The following is a 12,413-nucleotide window of genomic DNA, read 5'->3' as shown; positions in this document are numbered from 1 at the left end:
AATAACTAAGCCATATTCACCCTTTCCCCTTTTAAAAATTAAAGAAGAGGAACAATTTTTAAACAAAATCATCAAGAAGTTACCTCTTAAATCAGAAAACATATGTTTACTAGATACATATTATGTGCTAAACCATATACTAAGTGCTTTGCCTAATTGTGTAACCTATGTAAAGTCAGGTGGTAAAGTAATTATATAACAGGTGTGAGGGTTGGGAGAAGGAAGGAGTAATTTTATCTAAGATTCATAAAGAAATTCAGTAAATAGGACCAATGAAATCAACAAGTAATTGAAAGTAAAATGAGCCATGAATAGGCTGCTTGTAGACCAGGAGGTAAATTAAAAAAACAAAAACAAAAACACCACTATAAGCCATTACAATACACTTTATTCTGTTTCTTGCTAAACACTAATTCTTAGACTAGTAGTGAGTACCTTGTATTTGTAAAGAAGTAAACTCAATTATACTCTGGATTCCCTCAGTATAAAGACAACTTCCAAAATCAAAATTACAAATGAAAACTGCTATTTGAAAGTTTAACTTCTAGCCAGCACACTAAAACAAACAAAAATAAAAGGTATAAGGATTAGAGCAGAGAGACGTTACAAGGAGAGATACAAAAACCTAGAGAAGCACAGACTCTAGGGTAGAAGGCCTGGATTTGAATCCCACCTCGTAACATTAGGCAAGTTAACGTCTACTTCATTGGAGTTCTTGTAAGTATCGAATGAGTTAATATGTGTAATGCTTAGAATAAAAGCCTGGCTAGTATCCAAAATCTATAAAGAACTCATCAAACTCCACACCCAAAGAACAAAGAATCCAATCAAGAAATGGGCAGAAGACATGAACAGACATTTTTCCAAAGAACACATCCAAATGGCCAACAGACACATGAAAAAGTGCTCAGTATCGCTCGGCATCAGGGAAATCCAAATCAAAACCTCAATGAGATACCACCTCACACCAGTCAGAATGGCTAAAATTAACAAGTCAGGAAACGACAGATGTTGGCGGGGATGCGGAGAAAGGGGAACCCTCCTACACTGTTGGTGGGAATGCAAGCTGGTGCAGCCACTCTGGAAAACAGTATGGAGGTTCCTCAAAAAGTTGAAAACAGAGCTACCATATGATCCAGCAATTACACTACTGGGTATTTACCCCGAAGATACAAAAGTAGGGATCCGAAAGGGTACGTGCACCCCGATGTTTATAGCAGCAATGTCCACAATAGCCAAACTGTGGAAAGAGCCAAGATGTCCATCGACAGATGAATGGATAAAGAAGATGTGGTATATATATACAATGGAATATTAGGCAGCCATCAAAAGGAATGAGATCTTGCCATTTGCAATGATGTGGATGGAACTGGAGGGTACTATGTTGAGTGAAATAAGTCAAACAGAGAAAGACATGTATCATATGATCTCACTGACATGAGGAATTCTTAATCTCAGGAAACAAACTGAGGGTTGCTGGAGTGGGGGGTGGGGTGGGAGGGATGGGGTGACTAGGTGATAGACACTGGGGAGGGTATGTGCTCTGGTAAGTGCTGTGAATTGTGCAAGACTGTTGAATCTCAGATCTGTACCTCTGAAACAAATAATGCAATATATGTTAAGAAAAAAAAAAAGAAGAAGAAGGTAGCGGGAGGGGAAGAATGAAGCGGGGGAAATCGGAGGGGTAGACCAACCATGAGAGACGACGGACTCTGAAAAACAAACTGAGGGTTCTAGAGGGGAGGGGTGTGGGAGGATGGGTTAGCCTGGTGGTGGGTATGGAGGAGGGCACATTCTGCATGGAGCACTGGGTGTTATGCACAAACAATGAATCATGGAACACTACATCTAAAACTAATGATGTAATGTATGGGGATTAACATAAGAATAAAAAAAAAAAAAAGAATAAAAGCCTGGCAAATAGTAAGCACCATATAGTAAAACTGTCCTTTGTAAGCAATATGATTTTCTATACAAAAAACCCAACAAACTCAAGAAATTATCAGAAATAAGAATTCAGCGGGTTGCTAAATACACATAATTCAATTGTCCTCTTATAAGCCAACAGAGAGAAGGTAGATTTCTGGACTTTTTTCTTATGGAAATGTTCAAAAAAGCTTAGAGAATAGTACCAAGAATTACATCACTACCACCCCCAATGCCAGAAGTGCCTACTTTTTTTTTTTTTTTTTTAAGATTTTATTTATTTATTTGACAGAGAGAGACACAGCGAGAGAGGGAACACAAGCAGGAGGAGTGGAAGCGGGAGAAGCAGGCTTCCCGCCGAGCAGGGAGCCCGATGCGGGGCTCGATCCCAGGACCCTGGGATCATGACCTGAGCCGAAGGCAGATGCTTAACGACTGAGCCACCCAGGCGCCCCTTTTTTTTTTTTTAATGATCTGGGGACATGAATCCCAATTTAGTGGTCTCTTCTTAGATAAAAAGAGGATCAAAGGGAGATTTTAAAAAGGGCAAACGGGGTGCTGCTTCTGATAATAAGTATCAAGGCCATAATATTAGCATTTATGTTCACTGAAATCATATCCACGTCAATGATTGTGCTGAGAAATATTGTTCTTTTAAATCGTGAGACCTGGGAAATTTTGCTTTTTTAAGGTGCCTACTTTAAACAATGATCACATCACCTCGAGGTCAGATTGAGGCCAATCTGGTTTTATTTACCTCCACCCACAGCCTCCCCTCTACTCTGGATAATAATGAAACAGATCCCAGACATATCCTTGCACCCACTATCATTTAAATATGTATCTCTAAAAGGTAATGACTCTTTCTAAATATAACTAGATACTGTTATCACGCCTAAAAATTACCAATAATTTCCTAATACCAAATATGCATTGTTCAAATTTCCCTGATTATTTCATAAATATATATGTATGAAAATCTGGACCTAGATAAAGCCCAATCATTGCTATTAATCTCAGGTTTCCTTCTCATTTCTCTTTTTTGGTTCCTTACAATTTATTTGCTGAAAAAAACAAATTGTGTGTCTCAAGGACTTCCCCAAAGCCTAGATTTTGCTGACTGCAACTCCATGGTATCATTTCATTTGTTTCCCTGATTTCTGTTTCCTGTGAACTGGTAGTTAGAGCTAGAGGCTTGATGAGATTCAGGTTCAAGTTCAATTTTTTGGCAAGAATACTTACTAGGTTGTATTGTGAACTTTCATTGACAGCAATCTAATGTCTGGCTCTCTCCCTCTCTGTGATGTTAGCAGCCACTAACGATCTTTACTTAGGTCCAGGAATTCACTCCTTTTTCATTTATCAAACAGAATAATCCTCAAAAAAGAAACTTCCTCTCCTCTACTATTTGGTTACATTCAGATACAGCTGGCTCCTTAGCATACTCCAAAGAAAATTAATGAGGTTTTTTTTTTTTTTTAACTATCATTGTGAACTCATGGATTTAAACATATTTGATGTGATTGATTATACTGCGGTTATACTTACTGATGCTCAAAATGTCTCATCTTTGGCCAGCCAGAGCCTATTCAATTAAGCAGCTTTGTTGTTTTGCCACACCCTGTTAGTGTTTGATAACCTCCTTGCAAAGATTTCAAGTCTCCAGCTCTGGAATCATCTTTAGCCATAAGCTGCCTCTTTCCATATTCAACTAGTTTCTTTCTTATTCTGCATTTCTACTAAATTAAAAATCACTAATTCTCAATGATAAATCAACTGTGTTATATACTCTGGATATTACAACTGAACATGGAACCAGAAATTTTAACACTATTTCTCACTGAAGTCTACTTTCAGCATTCCATTGAATAAAAAAACAAACAGAAAAAGCATATCCCACTCAAAACTAGATTTTAAATGCTTTAATTTGAAAGACTGGAGCAAAGATTCCTAATCTATTCTCTGCTGGCATTTTGGCTCTGGAAAGTACTTTTTCATGTTCTATTCCAAAAATTGAGGACGGTTTTTAAAAATTCACTGTTTTTTTCTTTGATAAACTGATAAAATCATCAAGTATGGGGGAAATGCTCAAACTCTTAAAGGTTGAATTTAGTACCGTAATTCAGACTTCTGTAAAATCCTCATACCTCATCCTGAACATTAAAATTCATGATAACTGTGAATATGAACTTATAAATTCTGACTATTTGAAATACCAAATATATTTACTATGCTGTGCCCCCTTGAAATCACAGAAATGGCATTATCAGTATTAAAGAAATATTTATCTTATTTTACTAAAAAACTAAACATTTAAAACCCTGTCACATTAGAGCTAGCTAGCATGCATCACTGTGAAAAAGCAGGATCCTATACTTATCATTTCTTCACAAAACACTGAAAAGACATGGCTTTAGTGCTCAAAAATTGCTTACATCCATAATTTTTACCACTTTGATATTAAATCACAATCAGAAATCACATTACTGAAGGGGTGCCTGGGTGGCTCAGTCGCTTGGGCATCAACTTTTGATTTTGGCTCAGGTCATGATCTCAGGGTCCTAAGATCTAGCCCCCCAGCAGGCTCCACACTGAACATGGAGTCTGCTTAGAATTTTCTCTCTCTCCCTCTCCCCCTCCCCCTGCTTGTGCCCTCTCTCAATCAATCAGTAGATCTAAAAAAAAAAAATCACATTACTGAATGCCAATTTTCCCTGAAAAAAGCAGATATGAATTGATACCCTGGTGCAATTTCTTTTCCTCACAGATTAAGCGAACCCTTTCCTGCAGCTAACCTTGTGAGGCTTTGATCACAGGAACCAATGCAACTTTTCCAGGCAACACTGGCTTTAAACAAAGGCCACCAAACACCACCACCAACAACAACAAAACAAAATAACAACAAAAACTCTCTGCTGCAGTAAGGATTTTTCAGTGATAACAGTAACACATCTCTATGAAGTGCTGGTATGCTCTCTGAACATCAGTGCTTTCATCCAACTGAAAAACAAAATTCTGCTAGCATGCACACATGACAGTAATTGCTTTTCCAGATGGTATGCCTTTGATAAGGGATTTTTGCCAAAAGCTCATTTTACTTTCTCTCCAAGCATAATATTTGCCATTAACTTTGAAACTGGTTTTACAAGCTTCTCACTAGTAGTGTGAGTTGACCTGTTTTTTGCTATGAGAAGGATAACTGTGAATGATACTACTTCAGTAGTGTGGTCTCCTCTGTCTTTAGCAACAACATTCATTAATCTCACACTGAGAAGCATTATTTTATATAATTTATACACATTTCACTTTTCATCACAAGTCTAAAAAGTAATATTTCTAAGACAGAAATATTAATTCAATTCCCCAGGGTGGCATGGAAGTAGAAGAGCCAAAGCTTGTGCTCTTTCCATCATGCCACAGAGAAAACTGTAGCAAGGGAATACCAATTCCCTTAATATACCTTATTGACATTTGTTTTCAAATGTTTTCTTGAGTCCAAATAAAGTATTTTTTAAAGGTACCATTTTAACTTAATGTAAACTGTAATCTAAGACATAACCTTATACATGTTCTAAGGCCATAATTCAGATACTGATTTTATTTTGTTTTGATCCTCCTCAAAAAAACCAAAACTCCCACAATCTCAAAATCTAAAGTCCCCTCAAAAAAAAAAAAAATTACAAGAAAATACTGTCAAAATGTATCATATAAAACTTCTGAGCAAAAGCTTGTGAAATTTTCATTTTTTTTCATTTTCAAAGGGGAAAATGAAAAATATTAAAGAAGGATATCATGTGCCAATGGTTGTAAATGAGTGGGGAGATATAAGAAATTGATGAATCAGAGATATCCTCATTTAAAGAATTAAGCAAATAAATTTAACTATATAGCACTTTCACAAGTAGAACCATAAATAGTTAACAGCCACAACCAAGTAGTCAGCAAATTGATCAGAACTTCCTATTCCCTAAGCTTAACTTTTGTTGAGATCTGAACGTATACCATATTACTTAGAAAAGCCTTCCAAAATTTGATTTTATGTGCTCGTTTTGTGACTGTTTTTAAATGGTTTTCAGATGAGTGTATTCAGCTTCCCTGCCCCAAGAGTAAACATTTGAAGTGAAAGATTTCTTCAACTTCATTTATAATGAAGTTATAGAATAATTTATATTCTTCCCCATATCTAGAACCATGAAGTTACAGAGTAATTTATATTCTTCCCCATACCTAGAATCATTCTTTGCAAAGCTTGGACATTCAACTAATGTTGTTAAATGTTGTTAAACATCAGTTGAAAGAAAGAAGAAAAGACATCTTTAAAAAACAAGGGAAATGGTTCTGATAACAAGATACATTATATATTTAATTATTATTACCTTTTGATTCAAAATGACAACAAAAAATTTTTAGAGAAGTACAATATATCTACTAGCTGCCAAGAACAGTTTTAAAACTTCTCATCAAAGCAACCTAATTCTTCTTCATCTGCTATTTGATTCGAGGTAACTTTTCTTTCACAAACATTGCTCAGTTACACCACCCCTTTAGAAGGTAGCCATATAACTAACGCAGTCTTAGAATTTTCTAATATTACGGATTTATTATTTTAGAATTTATTGCTTTACATATTCTTCCAAAATAGAAAATGAAATGAATAATCCTTGCAATAAGTGATACATTTTTCTCAGATTTTCTTCTTTGTAATCTAGCAAAATTAATCTACAAACCTCTACAACGTATACAGAGAACCAACCAACTTTGACCTGCCCTTTAAAATAATTATTTTCCATACTTCTTTCCTATTTGGAAAAACATAATTAAAAGAAAAAATATTTTGTTTTTAAATAAACAACTAAATCCAATTTGGAATATATGTGTATTTACAAAAATAGAGTACTATGTTTATTTTCTGTTGACACTATATTTCCTTTGATTGTTTTCAACTGTCTTATGTAGTCTTCAAAGTGGGGATCCACCCCATGTTTTGGAAGTGTCATTTGGTTCTTTAATTATTTATCTCCCTTTCTGGTCCAAGTGAAAGTAACCCAACAGATCAGAAAGGTCCTACTTGAACAGTCTATGAGGAATAAAAGTGACAATTTTTGGTGAACAGAAAACCCTTAATAATAAATTTAGGAGAAGAGGAACAAAAAGGTTTCCAAATCGAACTAAAAGACAATCACTTAAGATCTCATGTATCATGTGAGCTGACTCTGTTAGAGTGCTGAATTCAGCTGCTCATCCCAGAGGGTCATGACATAAAATAATTACTAAATTGACACTTATTTATTCCAGTTCTTCTAACATAGTTTACTCAGTCTTAATCTGCACCCAGTAGATTTCTTATTAATTGAACATGCTTTACTAATTATAAAGATTATCTCCCTTTAAAATCTGGATTTTTTTCTCAACTAGTTTTAGGGGGAAGTGGGTAGGGAAGGTTGAACTCTTCTCTATAGCTAACCAGTCTCTGGGGCTCCTGGGTGACTCAGTCGGTTAAGCACCTGACTCTTGGTTTCGGCTCAGGTCCTGATCTCAGTCAGGGTCGTGAGACTGAGCCGTCCATCAGGCTCCATGCTCAGCGCAGAGTCCGCTTAAGACTCTCTACCCCTCTGCCTTTGCCCCTCACCCCATCCCGAGCTCTCTCACGCTCTAAAATAAATAAATAAATCTTTAAAAAAATAAAAGCTAACCATTCTAACATAAAAACTTTTTAAACTTATGAAATCTATATATAGAAATCAACATTATAAAATGACTTCCAAGGAGTCAGATTAAAGTAAATTTGTGCCTCAAATACCTTAGAAAAAGTAGAAATTCTAAATGTTGGTGTCTTCATTTGGAACCAAAATTTCCTACTGCATGCTCTTGTTGATGGTCCTTGATTTTATCACCAGAGTCAGTTCCAGTTACATTTCCACTAATATGGACAGATCTAAAATAAGAGAAAGGAGATACATTTAGTCTACTGAAAACATTACAGACTTTAGACTCTACTGCATATCATTGTTTCCCTGTAAGCATGCAAAGATTCTTATACAGATGCTTTAGTTGTTCAAGAAATGCCAATTCTCATTCTTGTCCGCACTACAGACTTTAAAAATTGAAACTAAAGATTAATGGCTAAATAAATAAAATTAATAAGAGATCATTAGTTACTCGCTTTAAAAGGTTCAGATCCCAAATGAAGCTAGGAGAACAGGATCCTCAACTATCAGCTTACTCATCATCGGAGTTGCTGACGTCACCCCAGCAGCAGGGGTCTCAGTAACCTGTTTCAGGTAAAGTGGAACAGAAGGAGGAAATGGGATTCCTAGCAGAAGATACCTCAATGTAATGGCTAGCATTCATTACTGGGTCATTGGCAGTGGGATAAGAACAAATTGGATTTTTTTAAATTAATGGTAGTACTGTCTTCCCACTTTTATCTCAAAGCTAACTCCTAGGGGTGCCTGGGTGGCTCAGTCCGTTAAGTGTCTCTCTTCGGCTCAGGTCATGATCCCAAGGTCCTGGGATTGAGCTCCACGTCAGGCTCCCTGCTCAGCAGAGTCTGCTTCTCCCTCTCCCTCTGCCCCTCCCCCAGCTCGAGCCCACTCACTTGCTCTCCTGCTCTCTCTCTCTCAAATAAATAAAATAAAAATAAATAAAAAGTTAAATAAATAAAAACTCCTAACAGTGGGGGGACTTTGCAGACATCAGAGAATGCTTAAGAAATGTGAAACCTACTGGCTTTCATTACTTAAAGCCTAACTGGTTTAGGCTTTACCACCCAGGGTTAAGCTTTTTACTAAATTTAATACTCCCTTTAGATCACAAAGACACAGTGGATTAGGTCCAGAGAAATCATCATATCACAGGTCGATTCAGGAATCTTGCTAGTTAATTCTATCTATGGCTTCCACCTATCACCCTTGGGCTTTACTCAAAACACAAACCATTCCGGCCAGCTACCCTCTCCCCTATTTTCATACCCACAGTGCTCTCTGTGCTTTCTCACCCACCTCATGTCTTCCCCTACTGTTGCCCTTCCTTCCAACCTTCTCCTTGGGGAACCTCTGGAAACCTCTCTTATATAGTGAAACAAATCACCTCTACATCCTCAACCTATCAATGAATACTTCTTTCAACCCCTGGGCTAAACCTGTCTCTTGAGAAGAACCCTCTAGGGGCGCCTGGGTGGCTCAGCCATTTACCGTCTGCCTTCGGCTCAGGTCATGATCCCAGGGTCCTGGGATCGAGTCCTGCGTTGGGTTCCTTGCTCGGCAGGGAAGCCTGCTTCTCCCTCTCCCACTCCCCCTGCTTGTGTTCCCTCTCTCGCTGTCTCTTTCTCTGTCAAAAAATAAATAAAAATCTTTAAAAAAATAAAAGAAGAACCCTCTAGAGTGAAGGTTAAGGCAGTAGGGATCAACCTCCACAGTGGTATGTCTAGACCCTAACTCATAAGCAATCCAATTCCTTCCCTCAGGCTCAGGCCATCTGGCTGTCCTACCCTCTTCTCTTTGTCATGCAATAGCCCAATCTACCTTTTGTACCTAAATCCAGATTTAATCCCTGAGATGCACTCCACCTAGTCTCATCTCTCCAGTTAGTTAACTATGTTATTATTGGTCTCAAAATCTTGGTTGTCACCCAAGCTATCAATCTCCCTAGTATGTTACTTTCTTCCTTCCACTTCATCAGCCTCAAATTCCTAATCATGGTTCAATTCAATCACCTGCTAGGGAGAAAACACCCAACATTATGGATTGATCCTGCTATACCATTGAAGTATTCAATTTTAGACACAATGTTATCTAGTGAGCCTTTTACATGTCATTAATCAGGTCCTTCCCCCATTACACATACTGCCTTTCTTTCCAAACTTTAGCCACACTTCCACTTCCAGTCCTATGGGGGGTGGGATGGGAAAGGGATTTCTTCATGTTTTCCTTAACTGTTTGTGTAGGTTATTTATATTGTAAAAACACTATTTCTTCCATTTACTTTGAACATTTTCTCAATTGCTGGCTTTTACCATAAAAGTTTTCTTATTTTTAGGTGGCCAGATTTGTGCAACACTGCTTTCTCCATTTCTTTTACTATTTCTCTGCTTAGAAATTTCTCCACCTTCAATAATAGCAGATAAATACTCTGATGTTTACCTTTCTAGGCTAATTGTTCCAATACTTCATTCCAAATTCAGAATTGAAAAATGATGTAAAAGGAACATGTATTTGAACAGTCTCATTCCTGTATCATCCACATGCAGCTCACATTGCCCTTGATTGCTACTGGTCACCACTTTTATTAGTTTCTTCTATACCTTTCCAGCAACTCTTTTTTTTTTTTTTTAAAGATTTTATTTATTTGACAGAGAGAGACACAGCGAGAGAGGGAACACAAGCAGGGGGAGTGGGAGAGGGAGAAGCAGGCTTCCCGCGGAGCTGGGAGCCCGATGTGGGGCTCGATCCCAGGACCCTGGGATCATGACCTGAGCCGAAGGCAGGTGCTTAACGACTGAGCCACCCAGGCGCCCCCTCCAGCAACTCTTTATGTAAATATACACTTAACTAAAAATACAGTCTTATCCTCCTGTCTTCTAAAAAAAAAAGTCCAGCTTTGCACCTTTTTTTTTCCCCCACTTAGTGTATCCTGAAGATTTTCCATGTTAGGATATATTTCTTCATTGTTTTTAAAGTTCTACGGCATTTTATTATGTGAATACATACTAGTTTGTGTAAACAAGCCCACAATTTTAAGAAGTTAGATTCCACAAATTTAAGTCTTGTTTCTGAAAGTAATTTAGAGTTCAAGAGCAACAATTGTACAAACCAAACAACACAGGAACCTGGGTGGTGTGATTTCACAAATTTTTACTCTATTGATAAATATAAGTTCTCTTGTACATCACTTTATCTTTTCTCTCAAGCTTATTCCATGAGCCTATCTAAAATCTATCAACTGTTACAGTCATAAACTCTGAAAGTAGAAGGATAGTTTTTAGGGGCGCCTGGGTGGCTCAGTCAGTTAAGCATCTGCCTTCGGCTCAGGTCATGATCTCAGGGTCCTGGAATTGAGCCCCACTTTGGGCTCCCTGCTCAGTGCGGAGTCTGCTTCTCCCTCTCCTTCTGCCTGAGGCTCTGCCTGCTGGTGCGATCTGTCAAATAAATAAATAAAATCTTAAAAAAAAAAAAAAGGATCATTCTCAGAGTGAGAAGTCTCAGATTCTAAAACCTGCCCAACCTCACTAAGAGCTTCAGTGGGCCTGCAAAAATGAAATACTGCTATACAAGAGTCAAGACAGTTGTACAAATACAGAAATGTTCCATTCTACTTAGTGGTATCAGGAGAGGCTTCACTGGGGAAATAGTCCCTGAGGTTCAATCCTAAAGGAAAAAATGTTCAAGAGGCACAAGAAGGCAAGAGAAAGCATGAAGGAGGGAGCAGAAGAAAGAACTGCTTGAAATAGCATACCTTGTCAAAAACTCTAGTTCCACTCCACTTAGAATGCAGAAAGCCTCAAAGGAATGTCAATCCCACCCTCAGAAGAAAAAGCCAGATCTATCAAATCAAAACTTATCTTAAGCCTAACAAAGAGTTGAGGTCACAAGGCAATCAAGTAAATTTAATTTCAAAGAGGGACAAGTTCCTCCAAGAAGAGACCAAACACAATCTCTTTTACCTTTGGCAGGTCACAGAGAAAGAAGTAGCCACCATACAGGTGTGTAAGGAAAAAAACAGCTAAGATTTTTTTTTTTTAATTTTATTTATTTATTTGAGAGAGAGAGAGAACATGCGAGAGAGAGAGAGAGCACAAGTCGGGGGGCGGGGGGGCAGACTCCCCACTGAGCAGGGAGCCTGACGCCAGGCTCAATTCCAGGACTCCAGGATCATCACCTGAGCTGAAGGAAGATGCTTAACCGACTGAGCCACCCAGGCATCCCAAAAAAAATCAACTAAGATTTTAACAAATTCTTAAAGACCAAGTGTAGACTCGTGTCAGTTTGGAATGGCTGGGGATCCCTGACACAAGAAGAGTTTACACTCAACTGTAAGTTCTACATGTGTCAACCAGGTGCTCACAGGAAAAATTAAAAGTAAATCAGAGAGAGCCCTTCATCAATGCGGCAAGTGTGCAGGAAGTGACAAGTACCAGTCTGAAGCCCTGCCTAATTCCCCAACCTTTCCTTAAACACAGAGCAAACGCCTAGAGCCACTAGGGGAAGGAAAGAAAGCCCTAAGGTCCAGGCAAAAATCCACTGCTTCAGAGGAAAATAGAAGCAAAATGCCTCTGCCTCTGGAGAAGGGGGAGAAAAGAGTGTCAAGTCCCCAGACACAGGCAAAGATATACTGATGCTAGGAAAAGGTAGAGACAAAAAATAATTCTGCCACTACTGTGGGGGAGCAGGAAAGAGTCTTGGGCAAGGGATCCTACACCAATACCAAAAGAGATCAACTACCACAGAGAGGGAAATGATACTCCTACCCATGACCAGCTACAAATATAT

General features: G+C 38.1%; 1 protein-coding gene across 5 annotated transcripts in view; it reads right to left on the bottom strand.

Moving 5' to 3' along the window:
* The window catches only part of NCOA1 (nuclear receptor coactivator 1), a 179,979-nt gene extending 171,573 nt beyond the window's left edge, over nucleotides 1-8,406 (bottom strand). For all 5 annotated transcript variants that reach the window (XM_035000690.1, XM_035000691.1, XM_035000686.1 and 2 more), the window contains exon 1: nucleotides 7,727-8,406. The gene's annotated coding sequence lies outside the window, so the exon portion shown is untranslated. The remainder of the gene's footprint in view (nucleotides 1-7,726) is intronic.
* Between the last annotated feature and the right edge of the window lie 4,007 nt (nucleotides 8,407-12,413).

Source organism: Mirounga leonina, unplaced genomic scaffold (genome assembly GCF_011800145.1).
Source record: "Mirounga leonina isolate KUSES-001 unplaced genomic scaffold, KU_Mleo_1.0 Mir_125, whole genome shotgun sequence".
Taxonomy (NCBI): domain Eukaryota; kingdom Metazoa; phylum Chordata; class Mammalia; order Carnivora; family Phocidae; genus Mirounga; species Mirounga leonina.
The sequence above is the reverse complement of the archived record's forward strand: the minus strand, read 5'-3'. Positions and strand labels throughout refer to the sequence as shown.